Source organism: Coregonus clupeaformis, chromosome 16 (genome assembly GCF_020615455.1).
Source record: "Coregonus clupeaformis isolate EN_2021a chromosome 16, ASM2061545v1, whole genome shotgun sequence".
Taxonomy (NCBI): Eukaryota; Metazoa; Chordata; class Actinopteri; order Salmoniformes; family Salmonidae; genus Coregonus; species Coregonus clupeaformis.
This window is the reverse complement of record NC_059207.1, coordinates 10,529,432-10,542,074: the sequence shown is the minus strand read 5'-3', so window position 1 is coordinate 10,542,074 and position 12,643 is coordinate 10,529,432.

Below are 12,643 nucleotides of genomic sequence, written 5' to 3'. Positions count from 1 at the left end.
ATGACAGAATACAGACAGCGGAATTTAAACAAAGTTTACATAATATCGTCGCGTCTATAGATATTGGTTGAAGCACAGTGTTAAATTCAAATCTACCAATCATCATATCTAAACCAATATCACACCAATCGTGATAAAAAATTCGCTAAGCAACTTGATTGGAGGTACTCAACACACTCCCCACCTCTCTACATGAGCCGTCTGTCCATTACCAAGAACCACATACCTGAATTCTTAACAGGGTCATTAGCAATTGAGTTTTAAGATTTCTTGCACTTACCTAGCTCAAATTCTAGACCTCAGATTAAAACGAGACTATAGCTTCCATAAAGTGATCATTGGATTTAAAAAATGCCGTATTGACTAAATGTATAGGTGCAACAGTTTTTATTAAACGTATAATTTATCACGTGCACATGTCTGTCAACGATGTGCGCCCTTTTTGTAGCATTTCTGACAATGCGAACATATTTTTTAGCCGAAACTCAGAGTTCTAACACAGGGTTGGTTGCTTGGCAACAACACAGCTGCACCATGCTGCCAGTTGTAAGGAAGTATATGCGAACAAACCTAGACTACTGTATATAGCTAGCTATATGGTGGTATTCAAGCAGAGGTTAATCAATAAATGCAAACAGATATTTTGATTAGCTAGGTAGCTAATTTTACCTAGCTAACGTTAGCTTGCTTGTACAAAGTCCAGCAGCTAGCCTCTGTAGCTAGCTAACACAAGTCAGCCGAAAGCTAGCTAGCTAACGAACAGGCAAGGTTGCTAGCCAATGAATGTGGTTTTGTTTGATTAGCTAGCTAGCTAGCTAGCTAACGTACCGTTATACCAGTCAGATGAGAACTAACATTGGCTAGGTAGCTAACCAACAAGTGAGGAAAGCTAGCTATATTTTTGCCAAGTACCCAGTCAACACGGTGGGTTCGGGCCTATGCCGTTTGAGACTCGGGGGACTCGGCATCGACTCGGACTCTGGGGGCTTCATACCGGCCGAGCTCCTCCCGAGTCCGGCAGAAAATCTTATTACTCTGGGTTCCGGCTAATGGGACTCGGGCCGAGCCCACTTCAGCATATCTGTACCGATTCACTTTTTCAGAAGTAGGGCATATGAGGTTTTTATTCGGCAGGTGATGGAAGAATAAAAAAGCGAATTAAGGTAATAATTTCAACTCGAATTTGCTAGATCATTTGCAAGCAAAAATTCGGCTCATTAGGCTATTAGATGGAGAAGGACCGTAAATTAGATTTTACTACAAAACATTTTGGAACCACACTCACACTAATTCTATTAATTTCAGTCCTTCGGCCAATCCTGGCTTAAGATAATAGCAATAGCGATTTTTAAGGCATATGCCAACGTTAATTATAGGACGACTTGGGATACATGATCCAAGACAGACCACATTTCAGTGATATAGGCTATAGCCTATTTTTCTATAGTAGCCCTATCTGTAAACGCCGATACATCCTGACAAAATACATGTAATACCCTGTTAAAACATGTATTTAGAACTATGGTTTAAGTAATAATAATATGTGGATGTATATTTTGTATACCTTGTCTACCCAGTAGCTCAGCTGGTAGAGCACGGCGCTTGTAACCTGTGGTTCACCCATCACAAAATTTCGTCTTTTGCTCTAAAGTTGGACTATGGGTGGTGTGCAGGGGTTTCGCGGGTTTTTTCCGTTGCTGAGGAGATAAAAAAAAGGGGGGAGAGATGCTCTTGTGAAGTGGGGAAACATTTTCTGTAGTTAAACTAGGTTTTTCCCGAATTGGTTTTAACTGCACCCTACTTTACTTACCTTAAATAAAAAAGATTTATAGTTTAATATTTTAGCGATAGAGTCTTCTCAATTCGCTTGCTGCTTGACTGGATTGACGAAGGTTCCAGTCTCTTCGGGAGCTATCTTGGGTTCGTTGGATCGGGAGCTGGAGTGGACGGTTTGGTCTGAGGGACTTTGAGGGCTTCCTTGAAGCTGGACGTCGTTTTTCGGATGCATGCAGGGCACTTTCTGCCAATTGGATTATAAATAGGCAACGGCCTTGGAACTGTTGGTTTCAAGGGGTTTCTACGAAACCGCAAGTAACTGTGGGGTTAGCCTAATGTTTTTTTTTAGCTCCAACGGCGCCAAGGAACATTTTCAGTTTAGCACCTGGGCTTAGGTTTAGGCTATTAAAATTGTATTGTATTTTGTGTATTCCAGATTGTTTGCAAGTGTATCATTCATTATTAATTATTTCTATATAAACATTATATCTGCAGGTAAGAACCCTGGTCTCTTTGGTTTTTCCCTAGCGAGTTAAGTTATACCAGGTTTATTATGTACTGAGAGGTCCTTTTCACCATACTTACTGTTTTAATTTATCTGAGCCTTTGGTGAGAGTGTTACATTTTGGGGGCTCATCCAGGATATTATTTTATTTGTTTTCCTTGAAGGATACTGTATATTCTGCATACATGTTAACAATACCTACTAAGCTTTTACGCTGAGTCACTGTACTAAACTGCTAGTTGTTAGTGCAGTGTTTTTCTAATCCTCCCTGCTTAATTGAGTATACAACATGGAGGTTGATGAGATTGTAGCTTGGTGCACTGAGCAGAAGGTAGCTACACACAATGCTGTTGTACTGAGTGATGTGTCTGTTGAAGTAACAGATGAAGAACTGAATGAAGCCCTCAGTCATGTCAAACCTTTTGGGAAGGTGTTGATGTGCAATCGATGCTCGTATGCATCTGGTAAAAAGCACTATGTCTTGGTTGAGATGTGACTAAGATAGTAGTACCAGATGTTGTTGGGATACCTGGAGAGGTTGGTCCCTGGCCTGTGCATGTCATTGTTGCATCACCTGCATCTCCTGCTGAGGGTGAAGATTTTCAGTCTAAGCTGCTGTCATTTCTGAGGAATGAAGGGAAGACTGTTGCAGATGTTACAGGTCTGATAAGGCCCTCCCCTTCTGTTGATCTAAACACTGCATTGGTTAGTGCCATTAGTTCATTGGTGGAGCGATGTCACCGTGCGCCTACTGAGATGCAAGGTTACTGAAAGCAACGCATGTTCTCTGGTGTGAAGCCTACTCCCAGTGGAGAAGAGGAGTATGATGCTTGGGCTGAGCAGACCACTCATCTCCTGGATGAATGGCAATGTAGTGATAATGTGAATAAGCAGAGAATAGTTGAAAGTCTTAAAGGTTCTGCTGCTGACGTTGTGAGGTTTTTGAAGATTGGAAATCCCAGAGCTACTGCTAGTGATTACATGAAAGCTCTTGAAACTGCATTCGGAGCCACTGAAAGTGCATCTGATCTGATGGCAAGGTTCAGAAACACGCTCCAGAATGAGGGAGAGAAACCTTCTGCATATCTGCTGAGATTGAATAAACTGCTGCACAGTGTGTTTCGCAAAGGTGGAATTTAACTGTCTGAGATGAATAACAAACGCATTGAACAGGTTGTGAGACGTGCACTGTCACATGACATAGTTGCTCTTCGCATACGGATGACCTACAAGCTGCGTGATCCATCAACCTTCTCTGAGCTGCTTCACGAGGTAAGGGAGGAGGAAGATATGCTTCAAGACAGGACTGTTCCCACAAGTGTTGTCATCAGCTCTCACTCCAGTTGTTGCTGCACCCACAGAAGTCAACAGTGACATGGAGCTGCTGAGGAAAGAACTGAATGGTTTGAAAACTAAGACGACTCGTCTTAGGTCTGCTGCTGTCACCACAGGTAAGCCTGACATGCTCACTCAGAAGACAAATTCCGCATTCAAAGTCAGAAGGAAGAACGCTGATCCATCTCAAGGTCCCACTAAGGATGAAGGCCGACCTGGTATCTTCTGTTATAAATGTGGAGAGGATGGACACTTCAAACGAGACTGTGAGGACGAAGAACATCGGAGGAAAGTCAACAAGCGTCTCATCAGCCAGAAACGGTAAATGGGAAACTACAGCGGGACCCAGTAAAGAAGCGGCCTGATGTCCCGGTGAAGATACGTTCCACCAAGTGCAACAAGAAACATGAAGAAGCAAAATACACACTACTTACCGGGTTAGTGGACCCTAGCGCTGTTGTTTCCGTTCAGATTGAAGGCATCTATGCTAAAGCCTTACTAGATAGCGGTTCTCAGATCACCCTACTCTACAGATCCTTTACAACAAGTACTTGACGCATCTGCCATTAAAGCCAATTGAACACTTGGAGATTTGGGGCCTTAGCTCAGCGCAATACCCACCCCTATGATGGCTATTTGTCATTGAAGTTGGATTTCTCAGTATCGGTAGGAGGTGTAGCGGAAACCATAGAAGCACTTGTGTTGGTTTGTCCAGACTCGGCCGTGAAAGGTGAAGTCTCTATCCTGGTTGGTACAAACACTTCTGTGGTGAGAAGGCTGATGATGATGCGAAGAGAAAGGAGGTGAAGACTTCCTGAGCACACTACGAGTTCATCCTGCTCTCAAAGAGGCTTATGAGAAGATGAAAGAGATCCCAACTGATGTTGATGACCGGAAAAGAGGAACAGTATGTTTTTCACAGACAAAACCTGTAACATTGCCCCCTGGTGGACTAGCAAGAGTCACCGGGATTCCAAAGTTTCCTAGATCATCTTGTGCTCAGACCATTTTGGTAGTTAGGCCTGAAGAATCCCAGTGTCCAGAATAACTTCTTGTGAGACCTGAAATTCAGTCGTCTACAGCTGTGTTGTCTAGAAGAATAACAGTTACAGTCAGGAATGTATCGTCACGGGAGATAACCTTAAAACGTGGCATGCCTATGGCTTACCTGTTTCCTTTAGATGTAGCTCCTGTTCCTGCTGCCCCTGAGGGGAGTAAGCGCAACTTACCTGATAAGCTGACTTCTTCATTCAACTTCGGTGACTCACCTTTTATCTGAAGAATGGAAGAGGAGGTTAACTGACAAGATGATGGAACCAAAATAAGTTCTCAACTCACAAGTTTGACGTTGGTTGTTCCAAGAGTACTCGCCATACCATCCGAGTCACTGATGACACACCGTTTAGGGCGAGGTCTCGACGGCTGTCCCCAGCTGATGTGGAAGATGTAAGTAAACATCTGAAGAACCTGAAAGATGCTGAAATCATCTCTCCGTCGAGAAGCCCCTATGTGTCGCCGATTGTAGTGGTGAGGAAGAAGAACGGAAACATACGGATGTGTGTGGACTACAGAACACTCAGCAGACGTACAATTCCTGACCAATACACCGTTCCACGAATTGAAGATGCCCTGACCAGTTTGAATGGAAGTAAATGGTTCAGCGTGTTGGACCTCAGAAGTGGATATTATCAAATTCCAATGAGTGAAGCTGACAAAGAGAAGAGTGCTTTCATATGTCCGGCTGGAATCTATCAGTTTGAGAGGATGCGGCAGGGTGTATCAGGAGCACCAGCAACTTTTCAACGTGTTATGGAACAGACCGTTGGAGACATGAACCTCCTCGAAGTTCTAGTGTACTTAAGACGACCTGATAGTGTTCGGAAATACACTGGAAGAACACGAAGAGAGGCTTCTCAAAGTGTTGGAACACTTGAAAGAAGAAGGACTGAAGTTGTCTTTGGACAAGTGTCAATTCTGCCGAACGTCTGTCAACTATGTCGGACACATAGTATCCCAGGATGGAGTGGCTACAGATCTATCGAAGATCGAAGCAGTAACCACATGGCCGAGACCAGACACTGTGTCTGCTCTGCGTTCTTTTCTCAGATTCTGTGGGTATTATAGACGATTTGTGAAAGACTACTCAAAAGTGAGTTACCCTTTGAATCAACTCCTGCATGGTTACCTTCCCTCAGCCAAGAAAGGAAGAAAGCCCAAGGAAAAAACAGAAAGTGTACTTCAAGCCCTCTGAACCCTTCGAATCTAGATGGGATGATAAATGTGAAATGGCCTTTGAGAAACTGAAGGAAAGCCTTAATAAAGCTCCGGTGTTGGATTTTGCAAACACTCAACAGCCATATGTACTACATGTTGATGCAAGCGTTGAAGGGTTAGGTGGAGTATTGTACCAAGAAGACAAGGATCAACATCTGCGTCCAGTTGCATTCGTTAGTCAAAGTTTATCCCTGTCTGAGTGCAACAACCCTGTTCATAAATTGGAATATCTAGCATTAAAGTGGGCCGTCGTTGACAAACTGCACGATTACCTGTACGGAGCAAAGTTTGAGGTCAGAACAGACATCAATCCGCTGACATACAGTACCAGTCAAAAGTTTGGACACACCTCATCATTCATGGGTTTTTATTTATTTTTACTATTTTCTATATTGTAGAATAATAGTGAAGACATCAAAACTATGAAATAACACATGGAATCATGTAGTAACCAACAAAGTGTTAAACAAATCAAAATATATTTGAGATTTGAGATTCTTCAAATAGCCACCCTTTGCCTTGATGACAGCTTTGCACACTCTTGGCATTCTCTCAACCAGCTTCACCTGGAATGCTTTTTCAACAGTCTTGAAGGAGTTCCCACATATGCTTAGCACTTGTTGGCTGCCTTTCCTTCACTCTGCCGTCCGACTCATCCCAAACCATCTCAATTGGGTTGAGGTCGGGGGATTGTGGAGGCCAGGTCATCTAATGCAGCACTCCATCACTCTCCTTCTTTGTCAAATAGCCCTTACACAGCCTGGAGGTGTGTTGGGTCATTGTCATGTTGAAAAACAAATGATAGTCCCACTAAGCCCAAACCAGATGGGATGGCATATCGCTGCAGAATGCTGTGGTAGCCATGCTGGTTAAGTGTGCCTTTAATTCTAAATAAATCACAGACATTGTCACCAGCAAAGCACCCCCACACCGTAACACCTCTTCCTCCATGCTTTGCGGTGGGAAATACACATGCGGAGATTATCCGTTCACCCACACTGCGTCTCACAAAGACACGGCGGTTTGAACCAAAAATCTCCAATTTGGACTCCAAACCAAAGGACACATTTCCACCGGTCTAATGTCCATTGCTCGTGTTTCTTGGTCCAAGCAGGTCTCTTCTTCTTATTGGTGTCCTTTAGTAGTGATTTCTTTGCAGCAATTCGACCATGAAGGACTGATTCACACAGTCCCCTCTGAACAGTTGATGTTGAGATGTGTCTGTTACTTGAACTCTGTGAAGCATTTATTTGGGCTGCAATTTCTGAGGCTGGTAACTCTAATGAACTTATCCTCTGCAGCAGAGGTAACTCTGGGACTTCCATTCCTGTGGCGTTCCTCACGAGAGCCAGTTTCATGAAAGCGCTTGATGGTTTTTGCGACTGCACTTGAAGGAAATGTTCCGTATTGACTGACCTTCATGTCTTAAAGTGATGATGGACTGTCGTTTCTCTTTGCTTATTTGAGCTGTTCTTGCCATAATATGGACTTGGTCTTTTAGCAAATAGGGCTATCTTCTGTATAACCCCCCTACCTTGTCACAACACTGATGTGTTGATTGGCTCAAATGCATTAAGACGGAAATAAATTCCACAAATTAACTTTTAAGAAGGCAAACCTGTTAATTGAAATGCATTCCAGGTGACTACCTCATGAAGCTGATTGAGAGAATGTCAAGAGTGGGCAAAGCTGTCATCAAGGGTGGCTATTTGAAGATTCTCAAATCAAATATATTTTGATTTGTTTAACACTTTTTTGGTTACTACATGATTCCATATGTGTTATTTCATAGAATGATGTCTTCGCTATTATTCAATGTAGAAAATAGTAAAAAATTAAGAAAAACCCTTGAATGAGTAGGTGTGTCCAAACCTTTGACTGGTAGTCTATGTCTTGACCTCAGCAAAACTGGATGCTACTGGTCATCGTTGGCTTGCTGCGTTTTCTGCCTATGACTTTAGTCTTAAGTACAGGCCGGGAAAACAGAACATTGATGCCGACTCCCTATCCCGTTGTCCGCATGAGAAATCTGAAATGAAACCAGATTGGAGAAACATTCCCGCATCAGGTGTGAGAGCCATGTGCCAGATGTCCACTGTGATCAGACCGACTCATTGATCATCTCAAGACAGAGTGATTGACCAATTGGGTGCTTCTATGCATGCCGTTCCTCAAGCATACTGCAACCTGACTACGTTGAGTGCTCATCAGCTGCCAAGGTTGAGTCCATCTGAGCTGTCAGCTGCTCAACAAGAAGATCCCTGCATTGGTGAGGTGTGGTCTGCTCTAGCGAAGGGTTATGTCACAAGATTCATGAAGACGGGACATGCAGCAATTTCTCTACTCCTGAGAGAATGGGTGAAATTAAAGATTGAAGATGGAGTGCTATACAGGATTACCAATCCTCCGCATAGACCTTGTCGCACTCAGCTACTTCTGCCAGAGATGTTTAGAGAAGTGGTGTTGAAGTCACTACACGATGACTCAGGTCATCTGGGATTCGACAAGACTTATGGATTAGTAAGAGACTGTTTCTACTGGCCATGTATGAAAACGGAGGTCGAAGACTACTGCAAGTCCTGTGCTCGCTGTATCCAGATAAAGACTCTACCCAAGAGAGTTGCTCCTTTGTCTCATATCATATACATATACATATTGATGGACCTTTTGGATATTGTCTGCATGGATTTCCTGTCCATTGAACCAGATTCCAGTAACACAGCGAATGTCCTGGTCATTACAAATCACTATACCAGATATTCTCAAGCCTTTCCTACTAAGGATCAGAAAGCATCCACGTTCGCAAAAGTGTTGTGGGAAAAGTACTTCATCCATTACGGCCTACCCCGAAGAATGCATAGTGATCAGGGAAGAGATTTTGAGAGTCGCCTTATACATGAAATGTTGAACATGCTTGGAGTCGAAATGTCAGGAACAAGGCCGTACCATCCTCAGGGAGATCCACAACCTGAGAGATTTAATAGAATGTTGTTGAACATGCTTGGAACACTGGATCCAAAGATAAAGAGCAGCATATTGGACGTCAGCATATTGGACGTCTTGTACATTCGAAAAATGCACTCAGAATGAAGCAACCGGATAATCTCTGTACTTTCTCATGTTTGGCCGTGAAGCAAGGTTACCTATAGACTTGTTCTTTGGAGTCTCAAGTGATGGAGCATCAGAGAAGACTTACCTGAAGTATGTGTCAGACATGAGGAAAGAGTTGCAAGCTGCATACAAACTCGCAGAGACCACATCTGACAAACAGAACAAAGGAAACAAACAAAGATATGATCAGAAGATTCTCTATTCCCATCTTATGCCTGGAGACAGAGTCCTGGTACAGAATCTAGGACTGAAAGGAAAGCACAAGCTGGAGGATCGCTGGGCTTCTACGCCGTATGTTGTTGAAAGTCAAATGCCAAACTTACCTGTGTTCTGGTTCAAACCAGAGAATGGAGATTGACCCATCAAAATCCTTCATCGGAATCACCTGTTACCACTAGGACAGCAAGTGTGCCTAGAAGCAGTGGCTGACGTTGAGCCAACACCGAGTCGAAGAACCCTGCAAAGAAGAAGACAGAAAGAAAAGAAGCAGAGCGAAGCGAATTGGAACAATCCTGAAAGCAGCACTTCAAGTGGAGAAATGAATAATCCAATGAAGACAATGGAGTGTGGTATGATCGACCTGACACAAACTGTCAAGAAAAGAAGATGAAGAAATGTCAGAAACTTACAGTTTGTCTTGGGACATTACATGGAATGTAATGACCGGAGAACCTGAGGCAAGATCAGGAGAATAAAAATAAACGGGATTCCACTGAAGAAACAAATAAAGCTGAAGAAGCAACAGAAACAACTGAAACTGAGGAAACATATAGAACAAATGAGGATGAAACAAATTAGGTTAATAAATCAGATTCAGTTGAAGACAACCCAGAAGAAATGAAGGAAGCAGAAGAAGATCTCTAAGAACTAAGAAAGCTCCTACACTACTGACCTGTGACACACCTGGAGTCCCTAGTGTGGTGTCTGTTCCTATAGTGAGGTATATCACCTCTATATACAAGTGGATTGGGTAGTACTAAGTGTACGTCTATCCCTTATTCCCTTTGAGTTATTCTAAGAAACAGAACAGAAGGGTTAACACATTTCCTGTGTTTGTACATACTATGTTCTTTACCCTGGTTTACTTGTCATGAGAACATGCCTATGTGTAACACCTTGTTAAAACTATGAACTATGGTTTAAATAATAATAATGACAGTCAATGGAAAAAATCATGGCGCTCGAAACGTCATGATTGTGGCTTCGATTCCCGGGGCCACGAATGGAAAATGAATGCATGCATACTGTCGCTTTGGATTTAGGGTCTAGCCTATGTGATATTGGGTAGCTAATTGAGCTAGCTAGTGTTTTTGTTTGTAAAACATTGGTACATTTACATTTACGTCATTTAGCAGACGCTCTTATCCAGAGCGACTTACAAATTGGTGCATTCACCTTATAGCCAGTGGGATAACCACTTTACAATGTTTTTTTTTGGGGGGGGTTGGTGTAAGGGAGGGGTAGAAGGATTACTTGATCCTATCCCAGGTATTCCTTAAAGAGGTGGGGTTTCAAATGTCTCCGGAAGGTGGTGAGTGACTCCGCTGTCCTGGCGTCGTGAGGGAGCTTGTTCCACCATTGGGGTGCCAGAGCAGCGAACAGTTTTGACTGGGCTGAGCAGGAACTGTGCTTCCGCAGAGGAAGGGGAGCCAGCAGGCCAGAGGTGGATGAACGCAATGCCCTCGTTTGGGTGTAGGGACTGATCAGAGCCTGAAGGTACGGAGGTGGTAGTCTAGCTAAGACTAGGCAAGAAAGCACCCGAGCTGTGTTCGAATACCCATACTAACATACTGGATACTACATACTTAATGAGTATATACTATAAGTTCATTTTAGTATACTGTAAATTAACTATCCATTCAGTTGAGCATACTAGTGCTTCGCCTGTCTACCGGAAGTTGATGCTGTTGCTATGCAACCTCTTGCTAGCTTGTTAGCGTAACAAATTACTAGCTGGACATTTTACGACTTCGGGTGTGTTCGTAAATTCAATCTGGAGTGCCAGAGTGCACTCTGGGCGTTCGTAAATTCAGAGTGACGTCAGATTGTCCGTTCGTAAATTCAGACTGTTTAGAGCGCACACTGCCCGCTCTGGTCGAGGAGTAGGGTTGATCCAAGTGTTCTGACCTCACAACGGCAGTCAAGTACCCAAGCTAACTGGCTAAAGTTGGCTAGTTTGCTTGCTACTTCCAGACACACGAGAGAACACCTCATTCCGACCATTTTACCCGCCCTAGCAGAGCTAGTTAGGCTGTTTCATGTTATCCAGAGCGTTGGTGACTGTAACTGTGCTGTGGGCAACAATTTATTTACTATTTTTTGCGAACCTTTACTGACACCGGCCATATTCAACGGGTGTTGAGCGTTCGTAAATTTACCAGTTATTCTGCGCTCTGGCACATTCAGACGAGAGTGCTCTGAAATCGGAGCAGATAGCCAGAGCAAATTTACGAACGCACCCGAATTAACAATGTCCATTGAGGACGCACAACGACTATACCATTTAGCTAAGCTAAGAATGACATGAATAATCAAGTCAATAAACGTTGGTTAGTTCAATGTATTAGTAGCCAACTAACATTAGGTAGCTAGCTAACATATTTTACCGGTACATACTGCTGTAATGATATGCTATGCGGTTCATAAGGATAGCGTAACTAACAAATTGTTAGTGCGGTTAGTATGAGTATTCGAACGGTTAACATAGCTAGTTAGCTAACAGTCACAGGTAGCTATTCTAGCTAGCTATGTCCAGTGAGTTACAAAGGACTCGCGTTAACCAAACTGGTCTCAAACGGAGATAGTAAAGAGCTCTCCTAAATGCAATGATGATGTTGATAATGGGTTACTTTCATTTCATGTGTACTATGGAAGCTAAACGCTGAATTACAGTAACACATACAATATATATATATATTTTAGATATGGTCCCGGTGGTTCTGTGTAACGTTAGCTACCTGAATTATTTTGATCTAGTTAGTGGTTGACCACAAAACAATAAATTGTTTTGCGAAACTATTCATGGTTGACCCTATATAGTCAATTGGTCAATCAGCTGCTGTCTTCTTTCATTGAAAAGAAAATATAAAAAAGAAAATAAACTATAAGGATAATGTAAAACAACATTCTATAGGTTGTGTTTCCAGCTGATCCCATTCCTCACTTGAACCCCATGTAAAGCGATGAGCTCTACAATACGTGTTCTTGTTTGTCTTCCTGCCAGCAGACTCTTGTCTCTCCACCCTCAGCCTCTCTGATGGACTGTCTCCACTTTCTACCACCGTGCGCCAAATATTCAAAATGTGAAATGTGAATCTGAAGGCTGGCACGCTGAGCCTGAGCTGGTGTGACTGGACAGTAAAGGAGTCAATCTCAAATATGAAAATTGTTCAAGGGTGTGTAGACTTTCACTAGGCACTGTATACACATTGATTATTGAAGAAAATGCGTTATAAATTATTGTTGAGCTTAGTTGAACTGTTCTTCCCCATCAGAACCAAACATAGGCCTGTTTAACTGAAAACAAACACTGTATAGCCTCAAAACATGATTAAAACTATAATTGTTATATCATGGATGGACAGTCCTTGTATCCATAGCTCCTATATGGATATGGTCAGTACTAACTGGGATCCTTGGGAC